Raw genomic sequence first — 21,423 nt, 5'->3', positions numbered from 1 at the left:
GCAGCATCCGGGAGACGACCCGCAGCCACGGGCTCCGGAGGGTGTGCTGACCTGGTCAGTGCAAACGCGGCAGATGGATGGTTTCCTGAAAATGCGCAACGTGGCGGGAGTGCTGCCGACACCATCAGCTGGGCCGTGGGAGGGGAGCCTCTTGCTGGAAGCCCACTTTCCCGGACGAGGGGAGGCTGCCGGCAGAGAGGGGAGCACTCTGGCGTCTGCAGCAGCAGCTGCCTGGATTCCCAGCTTGTTTAACCAAAGCCCAGGCATGTTCTCCCTGGTGACCACAGGACGAACGCGTGCTCCCCACTCCCAAGAGCCGCACGGGTGTTAACCGTTCCACCGTGAATGCTTACTCGGGGATCAGGCTTGAGCGCTTTGGCTCGAGTGTATTCTTGGTGATTATTTTATGGGTAATTTGCACTGTCATTGGAAAGATGCGTGTCTGCAACGGGGAGACTGTTATTTTTCCGTCCTTCAGATTCAACAGAACTTTTCTAAGACGTTGGTGAGCTGGGGTCTTGGGAACCACGTTCAGAACACTCCGCAGTTCTATCTCCCGCCCCTTTGTGGGTCCACTGTGGACAGAGAAATCCAGCCCCGCACAGCTCTGGAGCCCGGAGCACCAAAGGCAAGGGTGTGCTCCTTTAAGGCTCCAGAGCCTGCGCGGGGTCCCGGTCCACCCCGTCTCCACCTCGGTCTCTGCGTGGGCTTCTTCTCCCCTCCTCTCCTTCTTTTAGGGGTTGCCCTGTTAATTCTGACATTCTTAACTTGGCTATATCTTCAGGGCCTTTTCCAGATGAGGCCACTTCTCAGACTCTGGGCATCGGAACGTGGCCCTGTTCTGGGGCCGCCGTCGGCCCCGCCTCCTCCTCCGGGTGCGGCAGGCAGACTCTGAGCGTCCTTGGCCCGTCACTGGCCGTGTGTGGGGCTCAGAGGACCGTTCTGTCTCTCCAGCAAGTAAACCCTACCTGGTTTCTGGTGCTGCAGCTCCCCCTGCCCAGACCCTGCTGCTTTTAGAAGAAGGCGTTTGGTTTCCTAGCCTTACTCAATCGGTTTATTTGATTTTTACAGTAGGCGTCCCAGACTTGAAGGTAACAAACACACGAGTGCATGACACCAAAGTCGAGCACGTCCCTCTCCCGTCGTGGGCCCCGCCTGCCTCCTGAACAATGAACAGAGATGGCAGCAGCTGTGCAGCTGCCGCAGGACCAGCAGTGCGGCAGCAGGCAGGCGGCCGGGCGGAAGCCGTGCCCCAGGCCTCTTCAGACACCAAGGGGCCTCGACCCGAAACGACAAGGAACGCCGCTCCTCTGCCCTTCCCCGGGGGACGTGCCTGTCCTTGGCCCTGACCTGCAGCTTGCTTTCTCCACCACTGCCCGCCCGTGACCAGCTGAGCTGAAACACAGCTGCTTAGCCTCGACGCCAGGGCGCCCGGCTGAGAGGCGCAGACCTGACCAGTGACGGCGCCAAGGACTGGGCTGGGGGTCTTTGGGTGCCAGAGGCCATGTGCTCGGAGTGGTTCCTGGGAGAAGCGTGCTCACTTCAGTCCCTGGGTGTCCTCGCTTTCCTCCCTCGGCTTCCCGACCTGTGACCTCGGACCGTGAGCGGAAATAAACCCCGCCTTTCCCAAAGCAGCTTCTCTGGGAAGTCAGCCAAGCGAGGAGGAGCAGATGGGCACTCACCCTTCACCATTTTCTAAGCTCCCCTCAGTGGTGCTCGAGGGGCGAGCCTGCGGCCCAGCCAGGCCGGGCTGACCGACTGCTGCGTCCTCCAGCCGGTGCCTGCCAGGGCTGGGGTCTCGCTGCGTCCTCCAGCCGGTGCCTGCCAGGGCTGGGGTCTCGCTGCGTCCTCCAGCCGGTGCCTGCCAGGGCTGGGGTCTCGCTGCGTCCTCCAGCCCGTGCCTGCCAGGGCTGGGCTGACTGACTGCTGCATCCTCCAGCCCGTGCCTGCCAGGGCTGGGGTCTCGCTGTATCCTCCAGCTGGTGCCTGCCAGGGCTGGGGTCCTCACTGTGTCCTGCGATGTCCTGTCTTTCCTTGGACGAGCGCTCCGGGCCGAGGTGTGGTCATGTGGTTCCATCGTGCTCCTTGGTCTTGCCAACCTGGACTGGCACGTGGCTAAGCCACCATAACTTCTTCCTCTGTGAAATGGCTCCTCCACGGGGCTCAGAGAACCGTCCATTTTTGTTGCATTTCTGGGGGATACAACAAGCCAGTGCAAGGAACAGGCGTGTGCACAGTCATTCTCCTCAGGGCCAGTGCCGTGGTGCCGCGGGCTGACCTGCTGCCTGCGGCACTGGCGGTCCATACGGGAGTGCGGGCCCACTTCCCATCCAGCTTCCTGCTCACGTGTCCGGGAAGGCGTGGAAGACAGTCCCACAGCTGGCTTCTCCGGCTCCCCGCTGGCCCCGCCCTAAGTGGTGCAGCCCTGTGGGGAGTGAACTCTGTCTCGCTCTCGTGATCTCTTTTCAAGTAAACAAGTCACTCACTTGCAGCAGTCTGGGTGCCCACTGGCAGGCTGGTCACGCACACTGGTGCACATCGTGAACAGGAAAACTCCCGCACTCCCGAGGATGGAAATGACCTTGAGGGGCCCTCTCTGTCCGTGGGGCAGAGCAGGGTGGTGGCTGGGCTCCTGGGCTCACGTCCGAGTTCTGGCACTGATCAGCTGTGGGGCCCTGGACGAACGAGCGAGTGCGCTGGCCCCCACTTTCCTCAGGTGGCCCTGCGAGCACTGAATGAGCCGAAGTGTCCACGACATGGAGCACCCGGGGCAGGGACGACCCGTGAATCAGCCATCATACGACTGCTCCTTGAAATGCGACACATGCGACGGCGCAGCTGCAGACAATGCCCACCTCTTTATTTTCTACATTATACACCTGTCACACATTGTATCGGTACGTTCAGCCACTTCCCAGAGGGTCCTGGGATGTCAGGTGATTTTACTTAAATCATTTAATTAACTGCACACAGGCTTGGACTTTGCTGTTCCATTTTGGATGATTATTATTTTTTAAAGATTAATTTATTTGAAAGGGAGGGTGACGGAGGGGAAATCCTCCGTGGAGCAGAAAGCACGCACGGAGCGGCCACAGACACGGCCGTAAACATGGTGAGGTCTGACCAAGAGCAGCGCCAGCCGCCCTGTTAGGAGGCCCTCGTGGCCTTCCGGGCGGAGAGGGAAGGGTGGCTGGGCCAGAGGTTGGGCTCTGGACGTGGGGGAGAGACTGCCTTGAAAGGTAATCTAATTTAAATCCAGAGACTCTCCCAATGCCACCTCATTAAAAAGAAATGCAACTCACAACCGGGCAGTTCAGAAAATGAACTCGGTGGAGGCACCGAGGAACACGAGCGGCCGCTGCTGTAAGAGCCAAAGCCAACCACTGCCCCTGCAGGCTGCACCCAGTGCCGTGCGTTAGGGCCGGCACAAGGGCCACAGCGCGCGTGCTCAGCTCAGCTCGGCCTGGCTTGGCTGTACACTCGGGATGCTCCACCTGCCGCCTCCCCAGTCCACCCCCACATCACCCACAGACACCGTCCTCTAGGCTGGTGCCCAGAGAGCGCCCAGTGAAGGCCTGCAGCTAGTGGTCCGCAGTGGCCCTGGCTGTGACAGTGACACCGCCACCGGCCAGCCTGGACTTGACAGCAGAAGGCGACCCAGGCAGCTCTCACTGCGGTGCATTTGTTAAGTTGACACTGGTACCGTCTGCGTGCCGGGGCTTGGCGGTGAGAACCGTTACACAGCCGTGGCAGTCTGCGGCTTATCAGTATAGACTTTGCTCCATCTCCACGAATACGCTTGCTTCAGAGTCAATTGTCTGGAATAAGTATAGCTATTTGGACTTTATTTTGGTTAATTTTTTCCCCTACAAGTTATAGTAACTCCTTACTTCCCTTTAAATCTATACTTACCTTGCACGTCAGGCCTGCGTCTCACGATTAGCATCTGGGAGATGCCCGGAAGGCAGGACCGGGGCTGAGTGGGGTATCCCCAGGAGGCAGCAGTGGAGGTGGTGGGGTGACCTGCAGGCCCGTCCCCAGGGTGGGCTGTGGGGCAGGAGCAGCTGCAGCTGCAGCCCCATCGCTGCATCCTGGACTCCTAGGACGGCCCCCAGCGCAGGGGGAAGCACGGCCCACCCGTCCCATCCGTCCTGGCAGTGCCTGCCGACCTGAGCTGAACGCAAACCCAGCCAGGGCTCAGAGCTTCCGGGGTGTGGAAGGGAGGCTGGCGTGTGAGGGTGACAAGGAGAAAGTGATGAATCTTTAATGAATGGAGAGGAGTGTGAAGCTACTGTAAGTGCAGACACATCCTATGCACAAATCCCTGTGACTCAGAGTGAGACAGACAGTCACACACGCCAGGTGAGCTCAGGGCTCGATTCCAGCAGGAGTGACCTCGTCAGAGACAGACGCGCAGGCCCAGTCGCGGTCCTGGGAGGCGGGTGGCTTCCAGGCTCTGCTCACTGCCACCTCCCACCCCACACACAGACTCCTGTCCCGACGGTGGGCGCAGCTCCACGCCAGCCACCAGTGGGGTCATTACCGTGCTGACAGGCATCTCAGGGTCCCAGGAGACTCACTCACTCCCTGGATGGACACACATGGCTGGCACATCTGGATCATGGGATGCCCCTGTGGTCACACCTGGCCAGTTGCTGGAATACCGTGGGGGAGGAAAGCTGGACAGACAAAACAAAAACAACACAAACAAACACCCAGGCTCATTCATGCGGAGCAGTAACTGGACTGCCTGGATGCTTGTGCCTTTGCCCAAATTTGCAGGTAGAATCCTAATCCTCAACAGGGCTATAGTGGGAGAGAGGAACTTGAAGGCCGAATTAGGGTCTAAGGAGGCCACGGGGAGGCCCCTCTCCGTCAGGCTGCTGCAATCCCCAGAGGAAGAGCCATGAGAACTCTGTCTTTCTCGGACCAAAGTGGAGACGCCACGTGAAGACACAGCCCAGAGGTCGTGTGAGAGCCAGGAAGAGGTCCTGCCAGAGGCGAGCCTGCTGCCAGCTGTCACCCAACAGCCCCAGGGAAGTGCACGGCATCCAGGTGTCCAGACGGGGGCCGCGGTTGTGGCCGCCTGAGCTGACCAACAGGAAGAGGGGTAGGGGTGGTTAGTCCTAAGTCACACAGGGAAGGTGACATGGGGCGGCACTCATCCGACACAGTGGTTAAGATGCCACTTGGAACACCTGCAAGCCATAGACTCCAGCTTTCTGCCAACGTACACCCGGGAGCAGCAGGTAATGGCCCAAACAGATGGATTCCTGCCCCTGGCTTGGGAGACCCAGGTCCAGCCTGGCTGTGGTGCACATCTGGGGAGTGAACCGGCAGATGGAATCTCTCTCCTGGCCTTACAGATAAAATTATAAAAAGAAATGACATCAGAAGGAAGTAGACACTCAACTCACACCAAATCTCATCAAGCAACACCAGGGAGAGGTCTCAGTGAACGGTTTAACTTCAACAATAGTTCAAAGACACATGCTATGTTCTGAGAATAATTATGCTCTATTGATGTGCTGGCTTATCAACCCAAAAGCATTTGCACAAATGAAACTACACCCTTATTTCTGTGCCTGCAACAATGCGGATTTAAGTAGCAATGTTTGAGAAGCAGCAAACCACACCGTAATCGCCGTATGTAGAATTCTTAGTAACTTCTGAAACTCACCTGACAGGTGCCTTCTGCTTCAGGAAATACGGAACGACATCTTTGCCGCCTAAACAAAGGACCTCACCATCAGCACGCGGCACACGCGCCTGTGCAGTCTCTAGTCACCCGTCCTCCTCTGCCTGGACTGTGGATGGCTCTGTGACGCGGCAGAGGTGCAGGGCCAGCCCTCCGGGGACTGCACCATATCAGCGCCAGGCTAGGGCACTGAGTGACTCCCTCCCCCACAGGCCTTGAAGAGGTAAGCAGCTCCGTGTGCCTGCATAGGCAGAGAGCCACAGGGACCTGTGCGTGGCCTCCACAGCCACTAAGCGACTGACCCTCAGTAGTGTGTCCTCAAAGCCACTTCTGCCCTAAGCTGATGGGCAAGAAGCAGCGTCCCCCACTGAGCCTCCAGATGACAACGTAGCTGGGCCAACCCCATGACAGCGGCTTTCTGAGATCCTGAACAGAGCACCCAGCTAAGCCATGTAGATCCTGACCCACAGAAACTGGGGTGGGGGGGGTGGGAGGGGCAGTGCTGCAGCACAGTGGGTTAACACCCTGGCCTGAAGCGCCAGCATCCCATATGGGCACAGGTTCTAGTCCCGGCTGCTCCTCTTCGGATCCAGCTCTCTGCTGTGGCCTGGGAAAGCAGTAGAAGATGACCCAAGTGCTTGCGCCCCTGCACCCACGTGGAGACCAGGAAGAAGCTCCTGGCTCCTGGCTTTGGATCAGCGCAGCTCTGACCATTGTGGCCAACTGGGGAGTGAACCAGCGGATGGAAGACCTCTCTCTCTCTCTCTCTCTCTCTCTCTCTGCCTCTCCTCTGTGTAACTCTGACTTTCAAATAAATAAATAAATCTTTAAAAACAAAAAGAAAGAAAGAAACTGTGGGGTTGTCTTGTCAGTCAGCTGCTATTTTTATACAACCACCACCCTACACAAATATTCCCAAGACAGCAGCTTCTGGGTGGCCTACATCCGTGACCACTCAGCGTCATTCAAACCCCGCCACAGTCGCCACACCGGATGGCAGCAATCCCCCACGACCCAGTTCCTTAGTGGCTGTGGACTGGAGGCCACCCACTGCGCCCTACCCCATGGCTCTCTGCAGAGACGGCACAGAGAGATCTGCTTGCTTCTTCAAGGCCGGGGGCGCGATGCATGCGATGAGTAGGATAACAGTGTGACCACGAGGGACACCCCTGCGCCCCTTCCCAGACGTGCCACACACTCCACTCTGTGTCCCCTGCCAGAGCTGCTCACAGGCCCAGCCCCAGCGCATCACCAAGAGGAAGATGAGTCTCAGCGAATGACAAGGAGCAGGCAGGAAAAGCATCTGAGAAGGGTGTGTGGAAGCAGGCGACAAGACCAGATCAAGACGTCGTCACTCAGGGAAGTCAGCTGTCGTGCAGCGAGACGAGCCTGCTGCCGCCACCTGCCAGTTATGCAAGTACCACACCACCTGCTGATCAGCCGCAGCGTCACGTTCAAAGAACTTCCCAGTGTGCTTCTCGCGACGATCCTTTCAAATCCCTATCGTTACTCCTCTTGAACAGAAGAAACAGAAGCCCAAAGGTCAAGATCCAAGTCAGACACAGTAAGTGGAGCCAGGTTTTCAGGACGTCCTACGTCATCCCAATACCAGTAAGGCGCACAGGGCACGCCATCTCCAGAAACTCAGACTGCTTAGCTACAGAAAATGTGCTGCACACGCGCGTCCATGCAGCTGCCCCACTCACAGATCTTATGATTACACCCGAGGGTTCCTTCTCTTTCCAGAAATTCCCTTTCGTGAGTAGAATGAATGCGGTGGTCCCGCTGTGTAAATTCGTTCAGACGTGACCTGTGAACAAGCACGAACCTGACTTGTACATTTCTATGTAAGTAACGTTTCTATCAGACTTCCTGGCTGGCCCTACAGAAACAATTATCTTCTTAAGGGACAGTTTGGTGATTATGGTCACGCAAGTTCACAAACACTAGGGGAGCAGCAAAGAGAATGTCCAATACTTTACATTTAATAAACTTAACATAATCAGAGGCTACACTGGCACTTAGTGTGGAAAAACTTAATGTAAGTCACAATATTCATTTATTTATTATTCATTGATTTCAAGACATTTACTTGAGAGTTATAGAGAGAGGGAGAGGCAGCCAGGGCTGGGCCAGGCCAAAGCTAGATGCTTCCTCCAGGTCTCCACATTGGTGCAGGGGCTCAAGCACGTGGGCCACCCTCCACTGCTTTTCCCAGGACATTGGCTGATCCAGGGCAGCTGGATCAGGATCGGAGCAGCTGGGACTAACTGGTGCTCCTATGGGAAGGACACTGGCCTTACGGGCAGCGGCTTTACCCTCTATGCCACACTGCTGGCTCCCACATAGTCATTATGCTAAGTGTTCACTAATACCCTGCAGTCCATCACGGCAGATTTCTGTTAGAATATAACTCGTAAATGTTGTAGAGCTGAGGGGCCGTCGTGTGCGCTGTAAGCTGTCTTGTGGCATCTCTGGCTCTCCCCTCGGGATGCTCTGCTCGGGACAAAGTCCCCTGGCAGGCACATTTACCCACGGTGCACAGTATTTAAACACTCTTGATACTGTGCCTGCATTTCTACTTGAAAATTCATATTCCCTTAAATGACAGTTGCCCTTCCTTTTAAATTGTTACATAAAGCATTTAGAATAGTTAAAAGCTTTGAAATGTAAGATATTTATAATTACTTTACTCACAGCACTCAATAAGATGTCCCTACCTAGTAAGGCATTCTCAATGCTTTCTCTCGATTTGTTGGAGTTTTCCCATGACTTTCTCTCCTGGCTTACAAGGGCTGGTGACTCTTCTCAAAAAGCTCATTAAGGGAACAGAGTATGCGGAGTTGTTGTGACGCAATGCACACAGATCACAACACAACGGCTCGACAGACACGGCACAACTGGAGGGTTTGGGGACGGGGTGGGAAGACCTCTTCCTGGAATCAGTGGCCTTCTCTCCGGTTCCCAAAGCCACCCTGGGGTCGATCGCTCTTCAGGTGCAGCGAGCGAGTGCAGCAGCCAGGGAGCACCCTGACCTGTTGTCTGGCCATCCTGCCTCCTTACTGTCCTGGTAGAAATCAGCCACGTGGGCTCACCCACCATGGGAGGCTGAGGGGTTCAGGCTGGGCGGTTAGGGTCTGCCCTGCAGGAATCCCGTGGGAGTTTCGTGTATCCAGTCAGCACTGCCTTTTGTGGAAACCCTCTCGCACTCATTTCTTACACGGCTTCGTACCTGTGGGGGCTCTGGGAGGCGGGGGGATGGACCGGGCTGGGTTCCCTACAGTCACAGGGTTTTTTCCCGTGCGTTCAGTGACACAGCCCGAGGTGTGGCTTCCGGTATGGAGTCTCCCCATTCATCGCAACCAAGCGCTCCCGTGTGAGTTCTCGGATGCTCTCACGGCAGACAGCCTCCCACTCCGTCTTCACCAGGTCTCCTGTGTGAGTTCTCGGATGCACGGTGAGGCTCTCCCGGCAGACAGCCTCCCACGCTGTCTTCACCAGGTCTCCCGTGCGAGTTCTCGGAAGTGCGAGGAGCTGTGAGTGCAGGCAGGAAAGTTTCCGTACTCCCACGCGCGTGCTGGTCACTGGTGTGGGTCCTGTGTGCAGGACGGCGCGTCTGCGGCAGAGTTCTCCCCCGCTCTCTAACGGCGCTTCCTCCTCTGTGCACCCTGACCCATCTGGAGGTTCAACTTCTGCAGAAAGGTTTTCCAAACTCTACCCTGTGGGCTTCTCCCCAGGAGTCCTCTGGTGCAGTGAGGAGACTGGGGGTGAAGCCATCTCCCCACTGAGAACACCCGCAGGGCTCCCCAGGCGTCCTCTGGTGCAGCTGGTGTGGCTCCTGGGAGTCCTACTTCCTTTACAGTCACGTGGTCTCTCTGCCACGTGAGTTCTCTGGTGCACTGTGGGCCCGTTTCTGATGCTGCACACTCTACACTGCTGGGGTTTCTCGCCGCGTGAGCATTCCAATCTGCGCTCTGATCCAAGCTTCTCCACATTCCCCACTCACATTCCCCACCCCCATGAGTCCTCTGATGTACAGTGAGGGCGTCCTCAGGCAAACGCTTTCCGACGTGCACTGCACTCACGGTTTCCCCTCGTGTGAGCTCCGTGTACGCTGGGGCCTCACTTCGGGCAGGCTCTCCCATTCACTGCACTCATAGGGTTTCCTCCTGTGTGAATTCTGGGGTGCAGGAAGAACAACTTTTGACAGGAGTTTCCACATGCACTGCACCCCCAGGGCTACGACCCAGTGTGCACTCGTGACGGACAGGCAGGTCGGGCTCAGGCGAGCAGGGTCTCTCACGTTAGGGAGGTGCACGTTTGCCTTGCACGTACTCTCCGATGCTAATGCGGGTTCTCACATCCGCACGGTTTTCTGCTACATCCTGAGCTTGGTGAGGTCAGACTCTACAGGGAGTTTTCTCCTCACCTGAGGTCTGTCTTGCGCGGCGAGCGCTCACTGACCACACACACCGAGGACGGCCGCGGGCGACGTGCTCTGGTGTCCACGAGGGCTGCCGCCCAGCCTGCGCCTCGCGATGCTGAGCATGACGCCCACAGCGTCCGAGACTCCCCAGTCCTGCTATGAGCACTGTGTTTCTTTCCTGCACACATCTCATCAGGTTCACTATGGAGAGGCACGTTCTGACACATTAAAGTCAGCTCTGAATAGTTGCCATTATTTATAATCTGGGCCCAAATAAAAAATTGAAGTAAGTTTCATTTTGTAACATGAAGACAGCACTTTACTGAAAAAACCAAAGATGTTTACCTACTCCATGTGCACCACGTGTCCATGTGAGCACGAGGCAGGAGCAGAAGTCCAGACACAGGACACGGAGGACACAGACCACGGTGATGCGGTGCACGGCTGAGCCTCGGGGGTGAGCAATGACGCGAGTCCCAGAGGCAGAGCCTTTGTAACTGGGATTAGTGCCCGTGCCGAAGAGGCTGAGGGGTGCTTCTCTGTCCCACACACAACAGGTGCCACCTAAGAACGGGCCCTGACCAGACTCCGAATCCCATGACACCTGGTCTTGAACTGAGACATAGACCTCCACTGTTTATGACTTACCCACGCTAAGGTGCTTTGTTATAGGAGCCTGAATAGACCAAGCCAGCTTCCCTCACCCCTACACCCCACCACCACATCAGGTAATGCTTGCGGTAGCTGTTTACCTATACATCAATGGTAACATGTATGGGTATAGAGGAAAAGGTCACAAGGCATAGCAACAGATGAAAAACACAACTTGGGACGACAGAGCAAGCGTCAGAGCAGACGTGGCTGCGATGTTGGAATTAAAAAAAACTCCTCTGATTAATATGCTAAGGGCTCGCATCGATAAAGCAGAAAACATGTAAGACTGGATGAGCAGTGTAAGCAGGCTTAATTCCTGGGACCAAAAGGAAATGCTAGAGATAAAAAGTCCTGTAACAGAAATGAAGAACGTGTCTGACTGGTTTCTTAGACAACATGCGAGGAGAGGACTTCTGAAGATACGGCAGTGCAAAGCAAAAAAATTGACCATCAGCAAGATGGCTGCCCAGAGAGCCTGGTGTTCACGTCCCACACACACACACCCAAATGATTAAACAACTGGAACTCCTGAAAAAGAGCCCTGGAGCACAGCAGGTGAGTGCCAGTGACCACATGCAACATGGAGACTTAGGCAGCAAACCCATCGCAGTCAGGATCAGCGTGGCACCAGGAGGGGCTCCCCCTGTGGGGAAGGGTAGGCAGGAGGAACCCGGCCGCCATCGGCATCACAAGCACCTGCGGTCTTGTTGGGGAGCCCAGCTGCAGGAGAGCCTGGGGGGCTGTGCGGCAGCACCGTCACACGGAGGCGCCCACTCGGTGCTGGCCCCTCCGTGCCCTGCCCTCTCAGGACCCAAGTTGCTTCTGCACAGTATTCTGGAAACTGCAGCCACCACTGAGGTGCACCCCACCCCCGGGACAGCAGCCACACCTCCCCATCCCCAGCGCTTCACTGCCTTTGCTGTCCACTCACGTGCCCACCCTGGTCCCGTGGGAGCAGGGCCCGAGCCACAGGCTGCCCAGCCCCACACCTCTCTGACACTCTGCTGCTGTGTCCCATGGGAAGCAGCCTGTCCACCAGGCTACTGCCCCTCTGGAGGGTTCAAGAGACAGTACACCCCCTGTCCCAACAGCAGTGCCCCGGCCCCTGATGTCCAGCCCTTGGCACAACACACAAGGTAGCCCATGCCAGGGGGCAAGTTGCACGGCCCCCTTAAGTCTAAGGCACCGTGGCATTCGTGGACTTCGCTGACGTGGCTACAGCCAGGGAAAGTGCACAGGCCGTTACTGTGCACACCCACACTGAGGACCACGCATCCTACCTGTCTGACACCTGGGGCGCACCTGTAGGCAAAAGTCTTTCCCTACAAAGACCACAGAACTGGAAGAGAAGGCTGTTCCACCAGGAAGCACAGGCATGAATCTAGGGCCATGAGAATGAAGAGGAAGGAACATGGTATCACCCAAGAAATGCAATAGGTCTCCAGCAAGTGACCACACCCCCGAAATAAATTTACAAACTGAGTCCAAGGAAACTCAGCAAGATAAAAGAAATTTCAACTACAACTCAATGAAATCAGGAAAATAATTCATGATATGAACAAGAAATTCAATAGATATATATCTATATATCATAAAAAAGGGAATCAAACAAATCCTGGAGCAAAAGAATTCAATGAATGAAATAAAAAGCATAATTGAGAGCTGCAAGGGCTGACTATAAGATTAAAAAGAATTTCTGAACTTGGGGCCGGTGCTGTGGTGTCACGGGTAAGTCTGCTGCCTACAGCGCCAGCACCCGACACGGCTGGTTTGCGTCCTGGCTGCTCCACTTCTGAACTAGCTGCCTGCTAGTGTGTCTGAAAAGTAGTGGAAGACGGCCTAAGTCCTTGGGTCCCTGAAGCCAGATGGGAGACCTCCAGGTTCCTGGCTTTGGATCAGCACAGCTCTGGCTGTTGAGGCCATTTGGGGAACAAACCAGTGGAGGGAAGACCTCTGTCTCTCTGTAACTATGCCTTTCAAATAAATAAATAAATCTTAAAAAAAAAAAAAGAGAGAGAGAGAGAGAAAGTACAAAAAGGGAAACAAAGGAAAGTTAGGGGTTTATCAGGTTTAATTCAGAATAAAAAAATTTGTGAACTAGAGGACACAGTTTTTTGAAATAACATAATCTGGAGAAAAGAAAACAGAATTAAAAACAGTAATGAAAGGCTGAGCTACAGCACAGCATGAAGTGTGGAGACAGAGGGAGAAGAGATGGAGGGAGACAGAAAACTTTTAATAAGATCATTACTGAAAACTTCTCAAGCTCAAGTCTTGGGAGACAAATCGACTTCCAAATCCATGAAGCTCAAAGATGCAAACCAAGGACACCCTCACTGAGGCACATTATAATCAAACTTTATTATAACGAAGAGAGAAAGGGCCAGTTCTAAAAGCAGCAAGAGAAATGCTGCACCGAGTCACACACGAGGGAACCCTCATTATGCTGTCAGCAGATTTCTCAGCAGAAACTGCAGACCAGGAGAGAACAGGGTGACGTGCTCAAAGTGACCAATGAAAAAGCTGCCTAGATAGTACATCCAGGAAAGCCACACTTGAGAAGCAAAGCAGAAACAAGCGTTCTTCCCAGACAGGCAAAGGCTGAGGAAATTCATCACCATGAAAGTGGCCCTACAAGAACTGCTCAAAGAAGTTCCCTGGCTGGGGCCGGCGCCACAGCTCAATAGGCTAATCCTCTGCCTGCGGTGCTGGCACACCGGGTTCTAGTCCTGGTCGGAGCACCGGATTCTGTCCCGGTTGCCCCTCTTCCAGGCCAGCTCTCTGCTGTGGCCCGGGAGTGCAGTGGAGGATGGCCCAGGTGCTTGGGCCCTGCACCCCATGGGAGACCAGGAGAAGCACCAGGCTCCTGCCTTTGGATCAGCATGGTGCGCTGGCCGGGCGGCCATTGGAGGGTGAACCAACGGCAAAAGGAAGACCTTTCTCTCTGTCTCTCTCTCTCCCACTGTCCACTCTGCCTGTCAAAAAAAAAAAAAGAAGTTTCCTGGCTGGAAGCAAAATGATTATAATTATGATTATAATTATTGTCATGAAAACACATGAAAGCATAAATAAATCCCACTGGCAGAAGTAAACTCATTATCAAATTCTGAATATTTTGTTAATGTGATAGTTTATAATTTTACAAATCTCTAGTATGAAGGCTAAAAGAAAAAAAACAGCCATGCTTGGCCATTAACAATAAGTTAATGGTTAACAATAAGTTAATGGCCAGTGCTGTGGCTCACTTGGCTAATCCTCTGCCAGCAGCACTGGCACCCCGGGTTCTAGACCGGTTGGAGTGCCGGATTCTGTCCCGGTTGCTCCTCTTCCAGTCCAGCTCTCTGCTGTGGCCCAGGAGGGCATGGAGGATGGACCAAGTACTTGGGTTCCTGCACCCACATGGGAGACCGGGAGAAAGTACCTGGCTCCTGGCTTCGCAATGGCACAGTGCCATCCGTTGCAGACATTAGGGGAGTGAACCAATAGAAGGAAGACCTTCCTTTCTGTCTCTCTCTCACTGTCTATAACTCTCTCTCTCTGTCTCTCTCTCTCACTGTTTAACTCTGCCTGGCAAAAAACAAAAAACAAAAAACAAAAAACAAAAAACAATAAGTTAATGGCCAATGGCAACTGGAGCTACAATAAGTTGTTAATGATATATTATATTTATATATTTAATATGTATATATTTATATGCAATATAAAAAGGTATAAATTAAGGCCAATAAATAATATACTATGGAGAGTAAGAGTCCAGAGTCTACGTATGTGACCAAAGTTAAGTAATTAGCTTAAAATACCATTAAAATTATACTTCTTTCTATAAGCCCTGTAATAACAAATAAAAAATTACAGCAGATATAGACAGAAAGACAAAGGAATCAAACTGCGTCAGTACAGAAGACCACCGCCCCACAAGGTTAAACAAGAAGCAGAGGTATGCAAACAGAAAACAAGTGGACAGAGTCCTTGCCCTACAACAGAAGCCAGAATGTAAACGGACTGAATTCCCCTGTGAAGACAGGAGCAGCTGACTGATGACGCGAGACCCACTGCATGCTGCCTGCAAGAACTCACTTCCCCTGCAGAGACACACAGTGTAGGGAAGATGACGACGACATTCCACGTGAATGGAACCAGGGGCAGCAGGGGTGGCCACACTTACATCAGAACAGACCAAGTCAAGAACTGTAAAAAGACAACGGACGTCATGGATAATGATTTCTAAACAATTTATAATGAAAGTGATTACATTCATTTACAATTGTGTGTAATTCCACGGGGTTGGCTGGGACGAGCAGAAGCTGGGCCTCAGGGACTGAATTAACCTGCAGGGCGTGGGGAGGGGCACACCGGAGGACTCTGGGATTCCCACACTGGGGAAAGCTGCGGTTTCCTGCCATCCAGGCATCTGCCTAAACAAACTCCTGGGAAGAAACTTCTCTGTCACAGAGAAAACCTGACAGGAGAGAGAGGATGAAGAAGGACGTTCAAACTGCAAGCAGAAACTAGAGGAAATATAAAGGAACCAGAACTTGCCGAAATAAAACTCAATATTCATTCCCAGGTCTTCCAGGCAAAACATTTTAAAGAAATGGCTTTGTAGTAGGGATCAAACCTCGTGCTTTTGTAAAAAATGACAAATGATCAAAAATATCGTCAGCATCCGAGGAAACTGAGGGTGCGACAGGCTGCCCGGCACGCAGCGGGGCTTCTCTGCCCGCCGTCCCCTCGGTGCCCAGAGAACAAAGGCCCGTCTCAGTGAGTCACTGGCTTTGGTCTAACGGACTTCCGTCCAGAAGCCCACATCTTTAAAAGAAATAGCTGCACTGACACATTTCAAAGGTAAAGTCAGGAAAAACAAAACTAAACAAAAAAAGAGCCCGCTGGATACCGAGTTTAATGTAAGCAAGAATCAGGTGGAAAAAAGAAAGTTGTCAACTGCTCAACCAGGCATTTCCTTAAAAGGAAAAACACTGAGTGCGAATGCTGAGAGCCCTGAGTGAGGGCAGAGCCAGGTGTGCGGATCTTCCCAGGGGCCAGGCTGGGCTGGACTTCAGACTGCGGCAGGTGCGCAGGGGCTAACTGAGCACTCAGACCAGGGCCTGCGGCTCCCCCCGCCACCAAGGGCAGTGCCTCCTCCGTGTGCTGGGTGCACGTGGCGTGTCAGATGGCAGGTCACTGCACCCGATTCAGCTGCGCTTCCAGTCAGCTCCCTGATATGGAAAGAGGAACGTAAATCACGTATGACCACGTGGAAACTGTGGCTTATTAACCACTGCCACAGATTCTTACTGCTCTTACTGAGGGGTGGGAGCTGCGTCCCCTTAAACTGGGGCCAACCTTAGAGTGGACTAAGAGGTGTGGTGGGAGAGGCTCTGGGACTTCAGAGAGCCTACGCAGCCGCACATCTTCTGCCTGCGTCTCCTGGATGTTTGCTGTGGGAGCAGCCAGCCAACCCGACTGCGAGGAGGTCAAAGAGGTCACAGAGAGGGCTGGCTGCCTGCTCCAGGCTCACAGCCACCAAGTGCCCCTGCAGGGGGGACCAGGGACATAGTGAGGCAGTCAACCCACGCGGCCCTGTCCAGGTTTCTGACCCACAAAACTGACACACGAGAGGAGGTCCTTGTAGCGAGCAAGTCACATGTATGTACTGAAGGGGCAGAGACAAGGAGAGCTCTCGCCTGCTGGTCCACTCCCCCAGACGCCTACAACAGCCAGGGCTGGGCCAGCAACCAAGAACTCAGCGCAGGCCTCCACGCGGGTGCTGGGACCCAAAGACTTGAGCCAGCACCTGCTGCCTCCTAGAGTCTGAGATGGCAGAGAGCTGGGAATCAGCCCCGGGCACTCTCTAGGAAACACAAGCATCTTAATCCTGCACCTGCCTCTAAGGAGTGCGTTTTTGGTCCTCTGCTATGTCGCCCGTAATGGAAGTCTAGAGACCAAGGTGAACATGCAGTGTGCAGATTCAGATCAAGTATCGGGTTCCAAAGACGAGTGCAGAGCATTTCACATCTCACTCTAGGTCCAAACTGTGACCGTGAATTTCAAATGTTCAACTGCGCTGCCACGTTCTGTTCTTAGCCAACTATTAACCACAGTTTTAACCCCGCAGTTATATCCAAAGCGTACACCTACTTTTCCCTACTCATTTGTAGGTCGTTATCTGGAATAGAATTAAATACAAACTTTAAAGGAGTTCGAAAACATGACAGGTTTTGTTTTGAATTACAGATACACACGGTATGCTAATAACTACAGACATAATCACTGGCATAGATTTATCTAGGCAAAAGGCAAAAATTCTGAAAATCCATGCTTGTTACTACTCTTCGCTCACCTTGGCACTGGCCCTTGTTCAAACACGTCCCACTAACTGAACTGCTTCTTCCTGTGGACCCCTAAGACGGCCGTGTGCTCTGGCTAGGAAGCTTGGCTCACTGAGAAAACACAGCCTTCCTGTTCTGCCAAGGACGACACTCGCAGCCGGACGGTCACTGTGCGCCGTGACCCGAGCGCTCCTCCATCACTGGCTCTGCGTGCAGATATTGGCATCAAGTGAAGGAACTGAGGGGCTGACTCAGAGGGGCAGGACTGACCCACACGAGAGGCCTGAGAGCGCGCGAGCCATCGGAGAGATGCTACGTCAGGATCTGGGTCAGCGGCTGTGCGGCTGCAATACCACGGCCTGAGGAAGCCAGGAGGGCGTGGCTTTGGTCTTGGCTTCCTTGGGTGCAGGCGCCTTTCAGACAGCTACAAGGACGCACTGAACAGGAAGCGGAACCTGTGGTCTGAAGGCTGGGGAGAAACAGGACGGGCGGGCCCGGTCAGAACCGCAGCGTGGGGTGAACGGGGAACAGCATGGGGACCTGGACAGCCGCTGTCATATTCCAGAAGAGGGAAGGAACCATTCGTGAGGTCTGGACAGACACGAACACAGTGAGCTTCCGGACGAGGATGATGGCAGCTCAACGTGGCCGGGCATTCAGGTAAGGCCAACATAGCCCATGGGCACTGGATGGGATCATTTAGGTCAACAGTGAGGTTGACAAGCAATCAACTAACCCTCTGACTGAGTGGGTTAAAGGACAGGTGAGTACTGGAAACACTCGTCAGCAAATAAAACTCACACCAGTACGCTGCACCTCACACCAGTGCTCAGAGCTGCGACCACGTGAGGGATGTTAAGGGCTGCGGCTGACTCTAACCTCCGGACGTCTTAGGATTTACCAATGAATCCAGTACAGCCTCTCCAAAGCTGTCACCGTCTCCAACGTACCTTACACGGGCTGTGCGTCAGCACTGGCCATGTCCACTGCTCAGGGTGTCCATTTCCAAGCTGCTGGGAAAAGCCTTTCCATCGCGTCCTGTTAGATCAATGGAGGCGGCGCTGCAGCCTGGTGCCGGCGAGCCTTCCTGTCCCGACGGCCCACCACGCTCTCCTCCCGGATTCCATTCCGCCACGGAACAAACAAGACCGGCCGCACTCCCGTCCTGACTCCGTGCAGACCGCGCACCAGACGCGCCCTGGTCAGACGCTCCGCCGTCTCACGGTCGCCTCCTTCCACGCCAGCCTCCTCTGCTTCCGCGCTTCCTTCAAGCTGGGTTTTACTCAACTCTGCCTTTCCACTTTGGTTCATGGGTCCCCGAAAGCTCATAAAATGCAACATAAAGCAAAATGAGGAATAAATAGGCAAGTGACTCGCTGGAGATTTATTTGTTGTTCCTGGAAATGCACAGAGCGCACTGCAAACAGCAGGGAGAGGTGAGTGGCGTGGATCAGGGACTCAAGTCTCCTAGGTTCCCCTGCCCCCAGATCTCCACGTGGGAGCTGGATGACAACGAGATAAAGGCTCCCCTGCGGGTGAATAATTACAGACACATCTCACAGGCAGGTTCACAAGGAGAGAGGAGACATGCGATCTGGACTGTTGGCCTCCGTGAGGGCTTCTACCACAGTGTGTCTTGCTTCTACAAGCACAAACCTAGACCTCACGGAAGGTACGCACCTTGCAATCCTACACGCTCTGGCCAGGATTTTAGAGGGAAACATAATGTCCACTTCCATAGTACTTGGTGCTGGGAGATCTCCCACTGGCTGATCTCGCCTGCACACGCAGGGGCAAGGTACTGGCCCAGTGCCGCCGGCCTTCCTGGCACAGTCACGCTGCGAAGAGGCTGGAGACCTTTTGGAGACACAGGGCCTCCCTGAGTCCGCACAAGCACTGGGCGCGTGAATGACGCCGTCTTCAACCAACCAGCTTAGCCAAGGCCCTGGGTGACAAAGCCGCACCTGTGGCCCAGGAACACAAGCAGGAACCGAGCTCCCAGGTGAACGCGGATCAGAGACCCGAGCAAACGCCACGGTGGCTTTTTCAGGCCAGTACGTTTTGAAAGGTTTCGTGTCCAGAAAATGCTAACTGATCCATCTCAGCCACCAGAACTGAACACCAAAACTACACAGAGAGAGAATGTCTTACGTTACACATCAAATACAAACGCCAGAATTCACAACAGAATGCATGAATTCTGAAAATCACAACCAATGTCAACGGCATGACCTCCCTCCCTCCCTCCCTCCTTCCTTTCAGGATTTGTTCATTTATTCAAAAGGCAGAGTCACAGAGAGACAGAGACGGGTTTTCCATTTGCCAGCTGATTCCCTAAATGGCCCAACAGCCAGGGCGGGGCCGGGCCGGAGCCGGGTGCCCGGAGCTTCATCCAGGTCCCCCACGCGGTGCAGAGGCCCAAGCACGCGGGCCATTAGCAGAGAGCTGGATCAGAAGTGGGACTTGAACCGGCGCCCCGATGGGATGCTGGCGCTGCAGACAGGGGCTTACCCTGCTACGCCACTGCACCGGCCCAGAATTAATGACTTGCAAGGAGAAATAATCGACATTAAGTGGGAAATGGTTGTAGTATTAATCCCTTGAGGTCACATAATCCACAGAAAACGCTGGGGTTAATAAGCATGGGGTTGCTGAAAGCCCTGTTTGTGGTTGGTTAACTTCAGGTACAAAAATAATCGGCTACCCCCGCGCGGCCCCGCCCACATGCCCAGCCGGGCGCACCTGTTCCTCCGGACACGGGTCCAAACCCTCCAACAGTGTCCACCCTTGGACAGCTGATGGCGGAGTTCTCATCCGGCCAGGATCCTCCTCCCGCGACCCCCGTGCCTCCTCCGAAGGCTGGGGGGGGGGCCCGGCCGGTGGGGTTCCCATCACAGCCGCCCTTCTCAAACTGCACCCCTCCTCTACTCCCGGGAAGAGCGGCCCGCCATCGCGACCCCCGTCTCCTGGGGAGCCCGCGGTCCTGGAAGCTGGAGGGCCCACGGCCGTCACGCGGACGCCTCGCGGTGACTTTCCGGGGGCTCCCGGGGGGCTCACTTTGCGGACGGGCGTACAGTGCCACACGGCGCCGCCCCCTCTCGCCCCCTCTTCGCGCAGCTTCCAGAACCAGCTATGCTCCCCTGGACGCACCCTCCATCACGGACAGCACAGCCCGAACCGGCTCCTGCCCAGACCCGGACCCCGGGATCCGGCGCCAGGTGGCTGCCTTCCCATGCGCCCCAGGCCCGCGGTTCGCGCCTACACGCCGGGTTCTGCTTCCACAAGCTGGGATAACCGGCCCGCTCCCAGGGAACAATACGGTCCCTGGGCTCCTCTTTCACTCGCATCTAACTTAAGTGACTGCATCCAGCCCCGGAGCTGCTGCCCCGCTCCCGGAGCGCACCACGAACCGGAAGTTCCGGCGGAAGAGGGCTGGCTTGGGCGGGACGCACATGCGCAGACTCACCCCTGGAGGGCGACTACATTTCCCAGAACCCTCCGCGGCCCTCCCTTAGGGACCGGAGGCGGAAGTCGTATTTCCCTTCCCCGAGTCGGTTACCAGGAGACCAGAAACTAATGGATAGCTGTGGTCCCTTCCCACTGGGCGAGATGAGGAATTCTGGTCGCCGCCGGTTAAACGCTGCTTGGCAGACTGGGGCATCCTGAGGAAAGTGGGGAAATCCGAGCGTGGGGCAGTCAGTGCATGGTGCTCACAATAAGTTTGTATTTCGAGCTCTGATCAGGCCTGGGGCTGCTACAGAACCGCATCTGTCTTCATTCTGCTGCGCCCAGTTTCGTTCCGCTTTGTTGGAGAGATGGCGGCCCCTTTCCGCACCCGCTGAGAGCTGTGCGCGGCCGCCCAGTCCTCGGCGCCCGCCGGGGGCTCCCAGGTCAGGGCCGGGGGCGCCCAGGTCAGGGCCGGGGCTCCCAGGTCAGGGCCGGGGGCTCCCAGGTCAGGGCCGGGGCTCCCAGGTCAGGGCCGGGGGCTCTCAGGTCAGGGCCGGGGGCTCCCAGGTCAGGGCCGGGGCTCCCAGGTCAGGGCCGGGGGCTCCCAGGTCAGGGCCGGGGGCTCCCAGGTCAGGGCCGGGGCTCTCAGGTCAGGGCCGGGGGCTCCCAGGTCAGGGCCGGGGGCTCCCAGGTCAGGGCCGGGGCTCCCAGGTCAGGGCCGGGGGCTCTCAGGTCAGGGCCGGGGGCGCCCAGGTCAGGGCCGGGGGCTCCCAGGTCAGGGCCGGGGGCGCCCAGGTCAGGGGCCGGGGCTCCCAGGTCAGGGCCGGGGGCTCTCAGGTCAGGGCCGGGGGCGCCCAGGTCAGGGCCGG

At 55.4% G+C, this 21,423-nt stretch overlaps 1 long non-coding RNA gene across 1 annotated transcript; it reads right to left on the bottom strand.

Moving 5' to 3' along the window:
* Window positions 1–3,018: 3,018 nt before the first annotated feature.
* On the bottom strand, window positions 3,019–21,146 carry LOC127488259 (uncharacterized). Its single transcript, XR_016221403.1, has 2 exons — window positions 18,058–21,146; window positions 3,019–15,994 (listed from the first exon to the last, which is right to left on the bottom strand). It is a non-coding gene; the product is annotated as an uncharacterized LOC127488259 (long non-coding RNA).
* Window positions 21,147–21,423: the final 277 nt, after the last annotated feature.

This window comes from Oryctolagus cuniculus, chromosome 15 (assembly GCF_051225735.1).
Source record: "Oryctolagus cuniculus isolate XC-2025 breed Fujian yellow rabbit chromosome 15, ASM5122573v1, whole genome shotgun sequence".
NCBI lineage: Eukaryota > Metazoa > Chordata > Mammalia > Lagomorpha > Leporidae > Oryctolagus > Oryctolagus cuniculus.
The sequence above is the reverse complement of the archived record's forward strand: the minus strand, read 5'-3'. Positions and strand labels throughout refer to the sequence as shown.